The following is a 17,898-nucleotide window of genomic DNA, read 5'->3' on the forward strand; positions in this document are numbered from 1 at the left end:
TTACATATCTATGCTCTGGGTACATCAAACCGGCCTCGTCCGTAAACTACTGCTGCTCGCCATATGCAAGCAGTCGGCTGTGTTGTCATTGCCCCTCCCCTGTATACTTATTAGCATGCAGTGAAAGCTCACAGGGGAGGGGCATCGACAACACTGCTGCTTATATGAATACAGTGACCAATTGTAGCGCAGGACTGTTGGAGACAGACAACACAACCGAGGTGAGCTAGAAACAAGACTTTATGGTCACATTGTAGCCGTTCATCAACGATCAATGGTCACAATTCTGTAGTAGGTCAAGGATTTTCTAACGTGTTGGATTTTGCCGATAAATGGAGAAACAGGGATTGGGGAATTGGGCTTGTTGATGTATAGCAGAGTAAATTCTGTTAGGGCCGTAGAGAGACTGGTGGGCCTGGGTACTGGCAAGGGGTGTGGCCTAATGTAAAAAGGCTTGACCACGCCTTCTAAATAAAAAATAAAAAAAAAAACACTGTAGTTGCGGTGTCACACTACAGGGGGCACAGTTGTGCCCCTCAGCCAGTAGCAGATCCCCTCTCCTATCAGGTGCAGACAGAGGAGTCTGCTGCTGGGAGTTGCTACTACTAACAGGACTAAGGGGGGAGGAGGGAGAGCGGCGGACCCAGGTCCCTCCCGCAGGTCCAAGCCCGTGTAATCAGTACCTGTTACAAACCCCCCCCCCCATAGGGGTGCCCCTGATTACAGTCCCAGACAAGTCTCCCGGAATGGCCGACGGCCCCCCGTGCTCCCCCGCAAGTGCTGAACCGACTCATTGTAGCCCCGCCCCCTGCTTATAGTGTTGGTAATATCTGCATTTTAAAACGGGGGGCGGGGGCACACCCCTAACTTCAGCCATCCCTACACCACCCGCTACACCGACCTGGCTACCCCTTCCCGGAGGGGACATCCAGAATGTCGGTAAGTGTGTTTAACCATCTGGGCTCAATCATGGATATCCTTACAACCTGGACTGTAATGGCGGACTTGGAACCTCTTATGGGCTGCTTAAGGTCTAGTAGCCAGTTAATCAACAACTCGAATGCCAAAGATTCCATTTCCTGAAAGAGAGAATGCTGACCTTTTATCATGTGATTATTGTGGTTTTCTGCCCAGTGCCACCAGCAACATAGATGTGTGTGTGTGTGTGTGTGTGTGTGTGTGTGTGTGTGTGTGTGTGTGTGTATATATATATATATATATATATATATATCTCTTGTCCATTTGAAGATCAGACTTGTCAAGACCCAGGCACATGGAACATATGAGAGACTTTTATGTTCTAAATTAGAAGTCGCAAATCCCACAGCAGACAGAAGAGACTGTATATAATGCTCTGTCCTCTCCCTACTCTCTGATCCCCCGCTCCCCGCTCTGATGTCTAAATAGTAGTTTATTTCCTTTGAGTTCTGGCCCTGGAGCTGCTGAGCTTCTGTAGCGTCGGTCAGGTAAGGAGGGTGAAACCACTGCCTTTGGGTTGTCAGGTTTTGCTAATATATATTTTTTTAATTATTATTATTATTAGTGTTCAATAGTCTTAAAAGAAAAATGTGTAATTCCTATAAGTTATTTATTTGACGTCCCCCATTAAATAAAAAGAAGCAATAGGAAAAGGTAGGTGAGCTGTAATTTTTTATTACTGGGGAAAACATGTGTATATATCCTATAGTATTCTTCCTAGCCGTGCTAATGTTAAATGATCAGAAATAATGTGCTTTTTATATATTTTTCTTTTCCATTTTTTTTTTTTCCATTTTGAAAATTTTTTTGGGACTGAAAAAAGTTTTGAATTTGGTTTTAAGTCTATAAAAAATAATAGTAACAATTATCATTAGATTGAAAAGAAAATTCTTCTTTGTTACCTTTAATAATTAAAGACAGTAATATAGTTTATGATAGGTTAACGCAGCGCTCGCAGGTAGGGCAATAAATCGCACTACCCTAGAGCCAGGAGGACTGATACATGCAGAGAGAGTGTGTAATATTAAGGACCATTCAGAAGCTGCACTCAAAGAGACTATCGTTTCTAATTGATACTCCTGCTCACGCACCCCCCGCCCCCCCCCACAGCCAATCTATAGCTGAGAATTGAAGTGTCTTGCCCCTTGCAACCTTAAAGTGCTGTACGTGGACAGGTTCAAAACCTTAGTCCAGTTGACAATACAGGTATATAGCCAACAGAGCCGGCAACATAAATCATGGGGTCCAGTATACCCACGTTTTTGGGGTCTCCCCGGCAAGTACAGGCCAGTCACTTGAGAGTCAGCCTTACCTGTATGTGGTTTCTCTGTAATGGGGAACATCTAAAGAAATTGTTCCTTCCTGGGCACCTAGATGGTGACTTTAATCACGTTGGAGATCATTATTCACGTAGAAGATCACATGGTCCAGAAGACTCCTGTTTGCGTAGGAATATAACCAATGTCAATGTCTCTGCAGCTCTAGCACCAGAGTGTCTCCCCAGCCCCCACATTGTCTCTCCAACAGCCCCCAGGGTCTCTCCAGCATCCCTCTGTCTATTGTCTGCTCCTCTTCCTGCTGCGGGTCCTCTGCTCTGCCTTTTACTAGTGCGACACTGCTTGATGGCATGCGCACTGCGCCACAATAAATATAAAACTTCTATTGCATCGGCGACCTCCACAGTGGCTCCCTGGACATGATTATTGCAGTGGAGCAGGCAGAGGTTGGCCTTGCCTGCTCCTCTGCGGGCCCCTGGAATTTCGGTATAGCTGTGCCCCTAGTTCCCACACTGTCGCTGGTCCTGGAAACCAAATTGGGAAGATGTGGAGCTTTTGCGGCACAGTTACCTTAGATGAGTGATGACTGCACGCACACTAACAGACCATGGGGTCTATTTACTAAACAGTGTTAGGAGACAGAGTGAAAAGTGATTAGAAAGTGATAAGATGCCAGCCAATCAGCTCCCAACTGTCATTTCACAGGCTGTGTTTGAAAAATAACAGTTGGGAGCTGATTGGCTGGCACCTTATCACTTTCTTATCACTTTTCACTCTGGGCCTGTTTCAGAGCCGCTCGTAAGCGGTGCGGTCGGAAATCGTGTGCTCGCAAAATAGCGAGTGCCTGCTAATTTGAGTGACAGGATGAGGCGTTTGTGGGTGGTAACAGGGGAAGGTGCTTGAAAACGGGGAGTGGAGATCCGAATGCAGGCGTGCCAAACGGTCAAAACGGGCGTTTTAAGGGTGTGCATAATTAACAAAGCAGCGTCATCGACCACGTCATTTGGTTGTCTTTTAGCCTGAACTGCTCGCATTATTGCGGTAGGAAAATGCTACCACAGGAATTGCGAGCAGTTCATACGCCTTTCGATGTACTTGATTAATCAAATAGCGGAGATGACGTATGATGCGAGCAGCCAGGGGGCGTCTTTACAAAATAGCGAGCGCATGTTTCAGACGCTCGCTCAGACATAGAGGCGTCAACAGACCGTAAAGAGCGAGCGCTCAGTTTAAATAGCCAACCCCTTTTTCTGAGCGAGCGCAAGCGTCCTGCTCTGAATGAGGTCCTCTGTTTCCAAACACTGCTTAGTAAATAGACCCCCATGTCATCATCCCACTGCTTTTTGTACCAGTCCATTAAGCTGTTGTAGACTGAACCAAATTATCTAAAGTTTGTCAAAACAGATTAAGGTTTGTGGGAGCCCCAGGCCAACTAACTTGTGGAGGCTTCTACCAATAAACTTGTCATAATGATATACTGGCAATGTTTTTAAAAAAGTGCTTTGTGTATATTTTTCCAGCACCACAAATTTATGGAGCACACTGCAGTGCCCCCAGTTTAAGTTATGCAACGCAGCACCCCCAATTTACGTTATGCCACGCAGTGCCTCCAGATGACATTATGCCAAACAGTGCGCCTGGTTCACATTATACATCCTCACTGTTATTCAGCCCCTGTAATCTCAAATCTTGGAACCTGCAGGCTCCAGAAAAATATTTAGCAAGAGCTGGCTGCGGGCATACCAATGGTGCCACCTGAGACCTTCTTGTTTCCCATCCTGGCTCATCCCACCAGTGCAGACTAAGTCACCTGTTGCTATGTCATTTGTTGCCTCTTATTATTTATTTATTTATTTATTAACAGTTTCTTATATAGCGCAGCATATTCCGTTGCGCTTTACAATTGGAAACATTGATAGAACAAAACAGGGTAATAACAGACAGACATAGAGGTAAGAGGGCCCTGCTTGCAAGCTTACAATGCCTCTTGACCCCACACCATGGCCCAGTCCAATGATAGTGTGATGCATCTATATGCGAGGGGCCTCTGGGTCCGGGGCCAACGCAGGATTTTTATGGGTTTTTTTTTTTCCAAATATATACACACACATACATATGTCACACATACCTTACACGCACATACATATGTCACACATACCTTACACGCACATACATATATACACAAACATGTCACATATATATTACTAACAAACTTACCTTGAGGCAGATCAGAGCGGTACAGGAACGAGCAGGCCAGCACCATTTAATTAGGCCACTCCCCCTCATGACAAAATGCTGTGATTCGCGGGTCAATCGGGCGGGGCCAAATGACTAGATTCTAATGAAATTGCGTCATATTGGCTCCGCCTCCTCCATGCGCTACTGCGGGTGACCACCCCGGCCGCCCTCTTAATCCTGGCTCTGAAATAAAATATGGATCACTTCAGATCTGGAACTTTTTTCCCTTGTTGTATTCAGCATGAGCCCCGCTACAATCATTCATCTATATTGCATATGTTGTATATAGGGTCAGTTTCGTAGGCTGGTACCAAGGAAGTGGCACCATTTCCCATAGCAACCAAACAGTCTTGTCATTTTACCAGTGTAATTTAGAAAATGACAGGAGCTGGTTGGCTGGCACCTTGTATACATCTACTTTCTCTCCATCCAAGGCTTTCCTGTAGGAAAAATTACATTTTGTTTCCCACCTTTACAGTAAGTTTTGTAAATGTCCCCTAAAATAAGTAATTTTTCTGTTCAGCGTCTGTTTACTCACCGCACTGTGGTTAGGAGCGTTTCCATCGACCGGCAAACTTGAAGCCCCTAGTTGTGTTATGATTTCATATAAGAGTAAAATAGTGTCTGACAACAACAGCAGGAAGTATAGTGCGGTCCGCCAGTAATCCTCAGATCTCTTAGTGGTTTTATATGTAACTTATATTGTTAGAGGAAGGAAATGTACAGTATATTCTACATTCAGCCACTTCCATGTGAAGTCTAGGAGTGTGACATGAGTTTTAGATGAGAACATCTTCTCGCTGGTGTTTAAGTTCAAGTACGATTATCATGCAGATTTTTGCTCCATTTTATCCGCATTTTCCCCTGGGAGCGATTAATATCAAAGATGTTTTGATTATGGTTCTAAATCATCATCGTGTTTTTGGTTTTGTCAAAATCACCCTCAAGTGTTTTTTTTTTTGGTTTTCTTTTACAAATAGTTTTTTTAAAAATAGCTGAAATCATGTAACTTGGATCTGTTTTTGTTCCTATAGTATTATTAACACCAATAACATTCATTACCAGTCAATTTTGACCAATTTAGCACCTGAATTCATGATGGAGGGAGTTGCATGCAATCAAAAACATGCAAGTGATACGGTTTTTAGATCAAACCTGAAAGAAGACTCGAGCCGGGACTCTGGGCCTGATTCATACCCGCTCGCGAGCGCTATGCGCTCGCAAGCGGGTCGATGTTGGCCCAGTGCGCATGCAAACGACGGAGCCGGTTACGTCGTGCGCATGCGTGAGACCTGGATAGCGACGGGCAAGCCGTCGCTCCGGGTCTTGCAACAAAGGGGGCGTGCTGTCGATGTTGAATGACAGTACGCCCCCTTTGGTGGGCGGGCCGGGGGCGTGGCTGCCCAGACAGAGGCGTTCCCATGGGAACGCCTCCCGTCTAGGGCCAGCCCCACTGACATCACAAGTGATGTCAGTGGGAGTGCTTTCGGCTCTGTTAGAGCCGAAAGCATTCTTGGGCTTGCGGCAACGAGACCCTACCACAAGGGTCTCGTCGCAAGCCCGATGGTCTTGACCATCGCGATCATCTTCCTGGCCACTCGCTATAGCTGTGGGGTGGTCACCCACAGCTATGCGAGCGACCAGGAGGCTGCTCTAAAAAAAGAGAAGGACGGCCCTGATTCAGAGAGAGCGCTCTGTCAGAGCGTCCGGCTCTGAATCAGGGCCTCTGTTCGACTCGGAACCCCCGAAGTGGCCCGAGCCGGGAATCTGTTCTACTTGGAACCCCAAAAATCGTATGTGTGCAGTTTTTAGGAAAACAAACCGCTCATCTCGAATTAATTTCAGACTGAGGTAATACTTCTTAAACCTCTTGAGTGGTTGGTGGAGCCTTACACACGTGTCAATTACAGGCCACATGGTCCTTTTTAATTATGTTTGAATAAACCATATCTATAATCCATACTTGCCTACTTTTTGAGGGGTCTATTTACTAAGCAGTGTTAGGAGACATAGTGAAAAGTGATAAGGTACCAGCCAATCGGCTCCCAACTGTCATTTTTCAAACACAGCCTGTGACATGACAGTTGGGAGCTGATTGGCTGGCACCTTATCACTTTTCACTCTGTCTCCTATTAGTAAATAGACCCCTGAGTTTTTTTGGAGCAGCCCAGAGGAGAGACGCAGCTTACTCGAGGTGGGGGCGGGGCCCGACGCTACATCTCACTAAGCCCCACCCCGTCGCGGGTAATGCGCAAATTGCAGGTTAATTGAGAGCGAGCGGGGCCAATATGGCATAATTTTCTTAGAAAAGCATCATATTGGCTCTGCTCCCTGTTTACCCATGATTCCTGGGATTATCCTCCCCATAGTGTCCACTTCACTAGGAAGTGGGCCAGATGCGGGAGGGCTGCTTACTCTTCCGGGAGTGCGGGGGAGTGCCAGCAAATTCGGGAGACTCCCGCAACTTCCGGGAGAGTAGGTAAGTATCCCTTAGTCTATATGTATAGTTTATCAAGGTTACCAACTAGTAGAAATACTGACAGTCGGCAGCCATATAATAGGGCCCCATTTATCAACGATACATAACAAAGTGCTAAAGGGGTTATGTCATGCGTTCAATATTTAATAATCAGTGATAATCTAAGACGGTATGTAGTTAATAGACCGGCGGACGCAATGCCGCCGGTCTAAATCTCGACTGGACCTGCCCGACAAGAGACTTAAGATAGGCGTCAAAATGCAGATGCCTATCTTAATCCCGACGCCTGGAGGGACCGACCCCCGCCATCCCGATCGTCTGCTAACGGGTAAGTATAACACTTAGCCCGGGGATTGGGGGGTTAGGTTTAGGGTCCCCCGGGGGGTGACTTAGGGTTAGGCACCCCCTCGGGGAAGGTTAGGGTTAGGCTAGGGGAAAGGGGTATTAGGGTTAGGCACTAGGAGTGGAGGTTAGCATTAGGTAACCCCCTCGATAGGGTTAGGTTTAGGCACCCCTGGGGGGAGGTTAGGGTTAGGCACCCCTAAAGGAGGGTTCGGGGGGGAGAGGGAAGGGTTAGGGTACTTACCAACGCCCGTCGGGATCTCTCACTGTTTGGATTTGAACCAGTGATTGATGAGCTAAGATTGTCTCTGTGTCACTGCATCGCTCTCGACATTGCCGGCAATGAAGACCCAGCAGCAGCCTGTTCAGCTTCAGCAAAGCCTTCCAGGCACTGCTGGGTGAAAGTGTCATGTGCACAGAAACCCGTTGCTGATAGCGATAGGCCTCCAGCAACCAGGGCTGGACTGGCCCACAGGGGTACAGGGGAATCTCCCAGTGGGCCCCACTGCCTGTGAGCCCACCTCCTCCTCTAGGGATCAGGTTCAAGACTCTGCACTTGAACTAAACATTAAACATATGTTACATTATACTGCACAGGACTATGGTGTATATTGTACAATGCATTGCTGTTATTAGTCTGGTACATTATCATGCATGCACTAGCAGTATTCACTATATATATTTTTTTAAGGAGCCAAGTCCATGCACTCTATAATGGTTAGCTAAGCCTCTGTGGAGGCTGGCCCCATCCCCTCTAGAGGCTGGCCACACCCCTAAGTATGGGCCCTTATCACTGCATTCCCCCGGTGGGCCCTTCATGCCTCAGTCCGACACCGCCAGCAACAGAAGAGAAGACGCCACTGAGGGGGGAGACTGTCGCTGGACCGCGCTGGAGAGGCACGTTATGATGAATACCAGTGGCATATTCGTTAGCATCACTGTATTACTAAATAATATGCCACTGGTAATGCGTTTCATTAATAAATTGGGCTCATAATATTGCCCATTGATTTGAGAAATGCTTGTTTCCAATTATTTACCATTTTATCAGTATACAATGAACGCAAAGGAGCATGTGGCATCAGACAGGGGACAATTCAATTCAGTGCGATGTGATGTGGGAACGGCGAGGGAACGCTCGTAACGGTGGCACATTGCGACCCCAACATTGCTCATTTTACCGTGCACCATAAAATAAAATAAAAAAAAAAGTGATGAGGGGAGATGTACCAATCCTTGGAGAGAGATAAAATTGGAGAAGTTACCCAAAGCACCAATCAGCTTCTGTAATTTCAAATACTGTGTAAGATAATTGACAGAAGCCGAATGGTTGCTTTGGGCAACTTCTCCAATGTTATCTCTCTCCAAGGATTGATACATAACCGCCATGGTGAGCTACCGTGCTGAATAGCCCCACAGAGCAAAACACCAAAAAGCAGTATTACCTATGACATTGGGACATATACAGTGTAGGATTTTTGCCGTGGGCGCAGATCCATTTTTAGGGATCCAGATTATGAACTCTTAATTACAGTACTTAAAATGTTTGTACAATATTAGCTAACTGCACAAACAAATTATTTTTGTGCATGTTGGTTATTATAATTCTCACTCTGTTATTTCCTAGGCTGTATAAATTTGATTTATTGCAGTAGAGGATTCATAAGTCCAAAAAGTACTTTCTAATCAACCTCAGTAACCCTAGGGCCTAATGGGATGGACTGTAGAGCCATCAAAGCAGAAAGTGTTCCTGGATATAATTATTAAAATGTTGCCAACTGTAATATTTCACCGAGTTAAAATCTGGGTGCACTACCAGGTGCCAGCTTTATTTGTTTTTGCCTCGAAAAGGGAATCCTAAAAATGTCATCATCCACTGCAATTCTGATGCCCAGTCTGGTAGTTGTAGACTTCTTTGGCTGTAATTCTCTGTGTGCATGGGTTAAAATTAACCACCCAGCTGGATCAAGATCAGATTGTGTATATATAAACAAATGGGTGTATAAAGTCAAATATGTGGCTGCAACTTAATGGATAAAAGCAGGGGACTGAAATTTGGGGTGTGGCCTAATTACCATAGGCCACACCTCCTACTTGACATTGTTTGGAGGCATGCTCTCTTGGCACACCTCCAAATAACGTCAGGCTGGGGGGAGCCTCACTAGCTGGGCTTCCCCCAGCCCTCTCCCGTCACTGAATGGATGCCGCGCGCATGCACGTAGCACCCATTTAGACTCCGGGGTCCGGCACAGCTGCGGCGGTGGGGGTCCCCAACCTCCCGATTTGACCACCTGCGGGCCACTTCGGCCCACGGGTGGAACAGCGGGACAGTACTGTCCCGCTGAAATCGGGATGTTGGGAAGGGGTGCGCCCTCTATGGGTGTGGCGCCCCTGTGCGACTGCACTGGTCGAACACCCCTAGAGTCGGCCCTGTATAAAAGCATGTAGGCATGGTCAAGAGGTTTAGTTGTTGTTCAGACCAAAAGCCAGAATGGGGAAGAAATGTGATCTAAGTGACGTGGTTTGGGTATCTTTGAAACTGCTGATCTCCTGGGATTTTAACACACAACAGTCTGTAGAGCTTACAGAAAATCATGCCCAAAACCTAAAAAAAAAACATTTAGTGAGCCGCATGTAGAAGAGCATCTCGCACAGCAAATTGAAACAAAAAGTGGCACAATCCCCAATGTTTCGTATAGGCAATGCTCCCAGACTAACCTTACGCATGGAATAATAATATTGCCCATTCCGTGGTGATTTCTCTAACCTGAATTTTGTTATCTCATAATAAACTTATTTGTGCACTGTTTACTCCCCCCACGATGGCTCTTGTGCTCCTGTTAAGCAGGACCCTCTCCCCTCACACCTCTGTGGATGTGATATTACTGGTGTTGTACAATGCGGTGGGACAGGTTGGCTCTATAAATTAGTTATGGGGACTATGCTACGGTTTGAAGGGACTCGTTTTGGACCTCATTGCAAAATACGGTCAAAGCGCCTGTTGGAAAGCGTCAGCATACACAATGACTACATATTACACAGGCTTTATTGCTGTTATAATGGAAATGAGTTGCACTATGATTACAGTTGTCTGGGAATTATGTTTGCCTCCGTGACACACACCTGTCTGTGGCGATGGCTCCCCTAGTGAGCGATTAATAAAATGAGCATGTTGCCCATTCTGCCTGACTGACTGACTGTTGTCTGTGTCCTTGAATTGCTGACCCCACCCCTATGAGTTTCACCTTTCGGTGATAATGAGACACAGAGCTAATAATTATGGGACTATTCCCTGGCTCTGAGGCTGATGCATGTTTTGCGGTCCTCTCCCTCCCCCACACTTGTAGAACGTGTCTGTCTGGGACCTGGCGGATTGACTCTCTTCAGGAGCTCGCACACCTACTCTCCTGTGGTTTGCTGTCTGATGTTTTGCTCAAGGCCGTCATCGCAGGGGAATTAGTGGGAAACAAACAATTGCACAGGTTGTCTCTCCAAGTCTGGGTGCAACACCGTTTTGAGACTGGAAATGTTCTAGTACACGAACGTCTTTTCTAATAAATTCATTGTTGGGCTTTTCAGACCAACATCCTATATTTTATGTGATATCTACATATATATTGTACCTGCTGGGCACTGTTGGAAATGGTTTATATAATCTATATTTCGATGTTCATCTGTTACCTATGCATGTTAGAGACAGCCATGGTGGAAGGTTGAGACAATTTGGGAACCAGTGATTTTCCAGTCACCAGATCAGATGGGTCTCTATGAAAGCCTTATTGGTCCACTGCTTCTCGATTTCTTCTGCAGCTCGATGAACATCCCATTCCTGTGAATGCGGCGCTCAGGGGGGGCACATTAACAATACTGCTGTGTGTTTTAAGCAGGGTTCATCTCTGCAGTAGAGTGAGGTGGAAAACTGGACCATTGGTGCCATCGGGGGAACCATGTATTGAAGGCAAATTTGCCATACATGTTATTAACGGTTGAGTGACGGCCAGTCATAATTTACTTTGCTCATACTGGGCGGCCAATAATTTCTGGCTTGATTGGACCCTGTTAATGTGGTTGGAAGACGACTGTACACACAAGCTGATAGCGGTCATCTTCAGACCTCATTTACTAATATTTGCAGTTGTAAACAAGTACTCGCATTTGCATACGTGGGAGGAAGATAATGTTAGCACAGTGTTTCTAAAAACTCTGGCCTCATGGAACCCAAAGAGTACATGATTTTTCAAGGTATCCCCAGGAATAATTAGTACCTGTAGATCTATTGTGTTAGTCAGTTAACACACCAGTGCTCCCAGCTAGAGGATCTAACATGCACTGATAGGGTTTCTTGAGGACTGGGTTTGAGAAACACTGTGTTAGCAATAGTATGTAGCAGTTCTCTATAGTCACACAGTTACTGGTTCACACAGTGAGGCTGATTATGAGTTTCAAGCAATGACGATATTCGTGCAAATGATTAATGTTTTATTCTACTGCACATTCATCTACGTTTTCCAAAAAAATCGCACAGCAGCGCAGTTGTGATTGAGATGCACAGTATTTGAAGTGTCCTGGAAATGTGCTGGGCGGTGACTATTCAGACATATTAAGATCCATTTTATGGGTGGTTCGCTGAACTGATTGCGAAATCAGGCGCACAATTGCTCCAATACTCTGGCGGCGAATCTGCACCTTGCATGGGGCTGATGCAAGTTTCGATGGTGCGACCAATTGCGGAGTCTAGAGACGCACCGAGTGGGATTACAGCATCTAAAGATGCTGAAAGTGGGAATCTCAGCCCTTGCACAGTCAGACGCATGGCTGTACACCAGGGAAGGGCTGATACAAGCATTAGTATAAAGTCGCAGACGCGACTACAGCAGAAGGTGCTTAGGCTGTCGCAGAATCGGCCCCAACATATAAATATAATTGTTGTATCTGATACGGGTTGGGTACGGGATCTTGGTGGTCAGGATGCCGACGGTCAGAATACAGACAGAATATGGGAAGTATTATAATCATTATCCTAACCCACCTTTCCCGCAGCCTAACCCTCCCATCCACATCCTAACCCTCTCCTTTCCCCCACAGCCTAGCCCTAATCCTCCCCCTACCCTAACCCACCTATACCACAGCCCAACCCTCATCTCCCACAGCTTAACCCTAATCCTCACTCCTCACAGCCTAGCCCTCCCCTCCCTCAGCCTAACCCTCCCGCATCCTAACCCTAATCCTCACCCCTCAAACACTAGTCCTCAACTCCCGCAGTCTAACCCTAGCCCTCTACTCCCACAGCCTAACCTTAATTCCCCCCTCACAGCCTAACCTTAATCCCCTCCCCTCACAGCCTAACCTTAATCCCCTCCCCTCACAGCCTAACCTTAATCCCGTCCCTTCTGGCAGGCTGACCGTCCCTTCTGGCAGGCTGACCGTCCCTTCTGGCAGGCTGACCGTCCCTTCTGGCAGGCTGACCGTCCCTTCTGGCAGGCTGACCGTCCCTTCTGGCAGGCTGACCGTCCCTTCTGGCAGGCTGACCGTCCCTTCTGGCAGGCTGACCGTCCCCTCTGGCAGGCTGACCGTCCCCTCTGGCAGGCTGACCGTCCCCTCTGGCAGGCTGGCCCTCCCCTCCCCTCAGACAGGCTGGCCCTCCCCTTCCACAGCCTAACCCTAATCCTGACCCCTCATGGTCTAACCCTCCGCTCCCGCAGCATTCGTAAATCCCACCCAAAGTGTGTACATGCTTTCTCTGCATCTGTTCCCTCCCCCGTCCCACCTGTATAGGTTCAAGCTGGTTCATTCTCCTTCAGCCCCTAACTGTGTTCTGACAATGTGCAAACTAAAACTGACTGAGGTTGAACTCTGACCTGGGGGCGTAGATTAAGGAACGGGAAATACTTTGTTTCTAGCCATCAAGAAAGTGGCTTTTGGCGCATAGTGCAAATTGAATGAACCAGTATACTCATGACCTTTGTCTAAATCAGGGGTACTCCAACGCCAGTCCTCCGCGACCACCAACAGGTCATGTTTTATGGATTGCTTTTATTATACAAATGTGAGTTTTTCTAATTTGCTGGGCCAGTAATGATCCCACCGGCTTCCATAGGCAGAAATTCTGAAAACATGACCTGTTGGGGATAATTGGGAGTCAAAGTTGAGAGTCACTGCTCTAAAAGAAAGATGTACATGGCTTAAAGATGCACACTGAAATCAACGGGCTCATGAATGCTTATTTGTAATTTTAAAATGGAAAACTCCATTCATACAAAGCTATGGAGTCTATAATCAGATAGTAGTGAGCACACATTTATAGATGCGGTCTGTACAGAATTGTTCAATCATAATTATCCAGTGAGATTGCATGTAATTAGATTGAAAGAGCACTAGAAAATAGGGATGACAATTGTTTTTCAACCATCGATGATCTATGACCAATGGCAAGCTGTTTTCCATCGATGTTGCTCCATCGATGGAGGCATCCGATATTGAGAAAACGTCAGTGGTATCGGTCCGGTAGTTGAGGTCTGCGCATACGCAGCATTCAGTCATTGATGGCTAAACCATCAATGATTTTCTACCAATGGTTTAAACCAATTAACCATCAATGGTAAAATCATCGATGACTATCACTACAGGAAAATGTTAAAGTGAATGCAAATGGGATTGTTGTGTGTTCTGATCTGTGACTTTGTTGCCAAATGTTTATATATTGAATTTTTTTAGGTTCAATCCTGATTGGATATCATAATAAATAAGTGTACTGATTGCCTTGCTATTCCCGAGCCATCAGATTGTGGCTAGTTTTCTAAAGTAATATATCTTGATACCTTTACTTGAACTGAGCTACATTGGTGCATTTAGACTCCGTCCACCTCAAGCACAGCTTGGGTTGTGAATAATGTCTCTTTAATGTTGGTTGAAATTGTATTTACTTATTTTTTAGTGCCCCTTGCATTTATTTCTGGCAGTTGTCGCCCAGTATATGAAACTCGCAGCCAGCAGTGAAAGGGTTAGCTCATACCTCCTTTGCTCAGGGTTGATCTGGCGATTACAAGGATTAGCCTGCAAAGCCCTGTCTTTAGTATAACTGTTTGCTTTACACAATCATTTGCTGCAGATGAAGCCCCCTCCCCAGACAGATTCCTGCTGTGCTCTGTAGTGGCAGCGATGCCCTCTTCCTGCCCCACCTTCCCCCCTCTTCTGATGCCTGCGAAAGGTCCAGGACTGAGTGGACGTGAAGCCCAGTAGACTAGACAAAAGGGAAGGCGGGGGGGGGGGGGGGGGGGGCTTGTTGTCCCTTGGGCCCTACCATTGATGTTTCAGGCTGTCGCACAGCAAAAGTACAGGGGTTTGGAACTTTCCAGGAGTGTACTGACCAATAATCATGAAATATGAACTGTAATTGTGAGCAGCTTGCCAGCAACCCAGAGAGGGTGCTGTGATAGAAGCTACTAGCTGCATGCAGCAGTAGATGTTTAATATGGAATTATTAAGGATGAGTATAGAGTAGCGAAAGTCGGGATGGAGTAGATCCGGAGCTTTATTTGGGGGGTGGGTTGTCTCCCGATGCTTTGCAGGGTGGCTTTAGTTTAGTGACTCATTACTGCAATGTCCCAATTATTTTCATGGTTTGAAGGAAAAACCCTGTTTTGTTCCAGAGAGACCTTATCGGAGCCCCCCGGACAAAGAGGGGCTTTCAGAAACTGTAGTGGCACCAGGCTCTAAGGCATGAGGGTGGGAGGGGGCGGTCAAGGTCTCTGCCAGGCTGGATAATTGCCTCTGTGTGGAGAAGCCGGGCCCTCACCTCCATTAACGAAGTCAGTTGTTGCGCCCACTCCTCATATAACTCGGGATTACTTCTTCATAATGAGGAGTGTAGCTGAGTGCACTTTGTACTGAGGGCCTGATTCAGACTCGTTCGCCGATTTTTGCAATCTGCGCCTGTGTATAAATCGCAGCGCGCGAACTAGTCCATGTGATCACCCCTTGTACACAGACGCTTCGCTAGAATGAGTGACAGGACGAGCCGTTTGTGGGTGGTGACGGGGGGGGGATCGATGGAAACGGGAGTTGTTGTTGTGCGAACGCAGACGTGCCTGAACGCTGTTTCAGGGGCGTGCATAATTAAAACGCAGACACGTCAGATGGATGTGTTACACACTGCTGCATTCGCAGTGTTTACGGTAGGGTATAGTCAGTCACAAGTGCTGTGTATGGGTCCAATGGTACTCGAAGTTACCGATTGTTGAATACACTTCCTGGAGATTACTTGTATTACTAAGGGGAAGTGGGCATCTTAAAACAGGCTGGTGGGCGTCTAAATACACACCGCGATCGCATGCCAAGACATAAGGCGTGTGCTAATGCCTTGCCGTGCGATCGCGGGATTTGCATACTTTGCGTGCACATGCATTTAGCTAACGGGTCTGAATTGGGCCCTCAGTCCATCTCTGTATGGTAACATGCAGCCATGATTTTCATTCCGCTCTAGCCTATGGTTGGCCCACAGTTATATCTGTTGCCTGGATCCTGCAGTATAGTGTCACTTGTGGAGTAGACCCGCATGTGTTCCAGGGTCACCTGCTGCCTGTATGAGCTGTGTGGGAAACTCTTTGCTTGACCCAGCCAGGTCATCTTGGCAGCGATGTAGGAGCAGTGTGTACTTGAGCTGCCAATCGCTTCCTCACACTCGGACTGCTGGCAGAGTCCATGGCATCCTGTTCCTAGTAAAATTTACTGACTGAAACAGAGTTGTTGTAGCCTATTAAACTATTGCATGACATTATCGTTCTCTTTTTGAAATATACTGATTAAATTCAAATAAATAAATAAAAATGGCCCCTACTGTTTACCTAGTTTTTTTGTTTTACTTGTGTGCTAATATTTTTTTTTTGCCCTAAAATGGTTAAATATATTTAGTGCTTTTGGTGATGATTATTTTAGTAAATGCATTGTCATGTGTAGTACTGTTTAGAAACTTTTCTAAAGACTATAGGGTCTATATATGAAGATTAAAACCAGGCAGGAATTGGCTTAAATATCTTTGCCATTTAATGAAGGCAGACTAACTTTAAGTGGACTAACGCTGCAGACTGCAGCAGGGGATGGTCAGGTGTTTGTAGGAGGGGGTGAGGTGGCTGTGATGGTAGGGGATGTTGTGTTGGTAAAATGGAGTGAGGTAGTTGGGTTGGCTGGGGATGGTAAGGTGTTGGTAGGAAAGAGTGAGGTAGCTGTGATGGCAGGGAATGGTCAGGTGTTTGTAGAATGGAGTGAGGTAGCTGTGGTGGCAGGGAATGGTTGGCCAGGTGTTGGTAGAATGGAGTGAGGTAGCTGTGGTGGCAGGGAATGGTTGGTCAGGTGTTGGTAGAATGGAGTGAGGTAGCTGTGGTGGCAGGGAATGGTTGGTCAGGTGTTGGTAGAAGGGAGTGAGATAGCTGTGGTGGCAGGGAATGGTTGGTCAAGTGTTGGTAGAATGGAGTGAGATAGCTGTGATGGTAGGGAATGGTTGGTCAAGTGTTGGTAGAATGGAGTGAGGTAGCTGTGGTGGTAGAGAATGGTCAGGTGTTGGTAGAATGAAGTGAGGTAGCTGTGATGGCACGGAATGATTTGGTTTTTAGAGGGTAAAATGGAGTGAGGTAGCTGTCATGCTAGGGGATAGTCAGGTGTTGGCAGAGTGGAGTGATGTAGCTGTGATGACCGTGAATGGTCAGATGTTGGTAGAAATGAATGAGGTAGCTGTGATGGCAGGGAATGATCAGGTGTTGGTACAATGGAGTGAGGTAACTGTGATGGCAGGGGATGGTTGGTTGGTCAGGTGTTTGCAGAATGGAGTGAGGTAGCTGTGATGGCAGGGAATGGTCAGGGGTTGGTAGAATGGAATGAGGTAGCTGTGATGGCAGGGGTTAGTCTGGTGGTGGTAGAAAGGAGTGAGGTAGCTGTGATGGCAGGGGTTAGTCTGGTGGTGTTAGAAAGGAGTGAGGTAGCTGTGATGGCAGGGGTTAGTCTGGTGGTGTTAGAAAGGAGTGAGGTAGCTGTGATGGCAGGGGTTAGTCTGGTGGTGTTAGAAAGGAGTGAGGTAGCTGTGATGGCAGGGCTTAGTCTGCTGGTGGTAGAAAGGAGTGAGGTAGCTGTGATGGCAGGGGTTAGTCTGGTGGTGGTAGAAAGGAGTGAGGTAGCTGTGATGGCAGGGGTTAGTCTGGTGGTGTTAGAAAGGAGTGAGGTAGCTGTGATGGCAGGGGTTAGTCTGGTGGTGTTAGAAAGGAGTGAGGTAGCTGTGATGGCAGGGGTTAGTCTGGTGGTGTTAGAAAGGAGTGAGGTAGCTGTGATGGCAGGGCTTAGTCTGCTGGTGGTAGAAAGGAGTGAGGTAGCTGTGATGGCAGGGCTTAGTCTGCTGGTGGTAGAAAGGAGTGAGGTAGCTGTGATGGCAGGGGTTAGTCTGCTGGTGGTAGAAAGGAGTGAGGTAGCTGTGATGGCAGGGGTTGGTCTGGTGGTGGTAGAAAGCAGTGAGGTAGCTGTGATGGCGGGGGTTAGTCTGGTGGTGGTAGAAAGCAGTGAGTTAGCTGTGATGGCAGGGGTTAGTCTGGTGGTGGTAGA

The 17,898-nt window shown here is 46.9% G+C and overlaps 1 protein-coding gene across 2 annotated transcripts in view; it reads left to right on the forward strand.

Annotated features, from left to right (window-relative positions):
• Nucleotides 1–17,898, forward strand: part of PLXNB3 (plexin B3) — an 88,483-nt gene that overhangs the window by 10,424 nt on the left and 60,161 nt on the right. The window contains exon 1 of one of the 2 annotated variants that reach the window (XM_088453381.1): nt 10,789–10,796. The exons of the other annotated variant lie outside the window; for it this stretch is intronic. The gene's annotated coding sequence lies outside the window, so the exon portion shown is untranslated. Of the gene's footprint in view, nt 1–10,788; nt 10,797–17,898 lie in introns of those variants that run through there. 2 annotated transcript variants of the gene reach the window in all.

The sequence above is a fragment of the Taudactylus pleione genome, unplaced genomic scaffold, assembly GCF_031769625.1.
Source record: "Taudactylus pleione unplaced genomic scaffold, aTauple2 ptg000579l, whole genome shotgun sequence".
Lineage (NCBI taxonomy): Eukaryota > Metazoa > Chordata > Amphibia > Anura > Myobatrachidae > Taudactylus > Taudactylus pleione.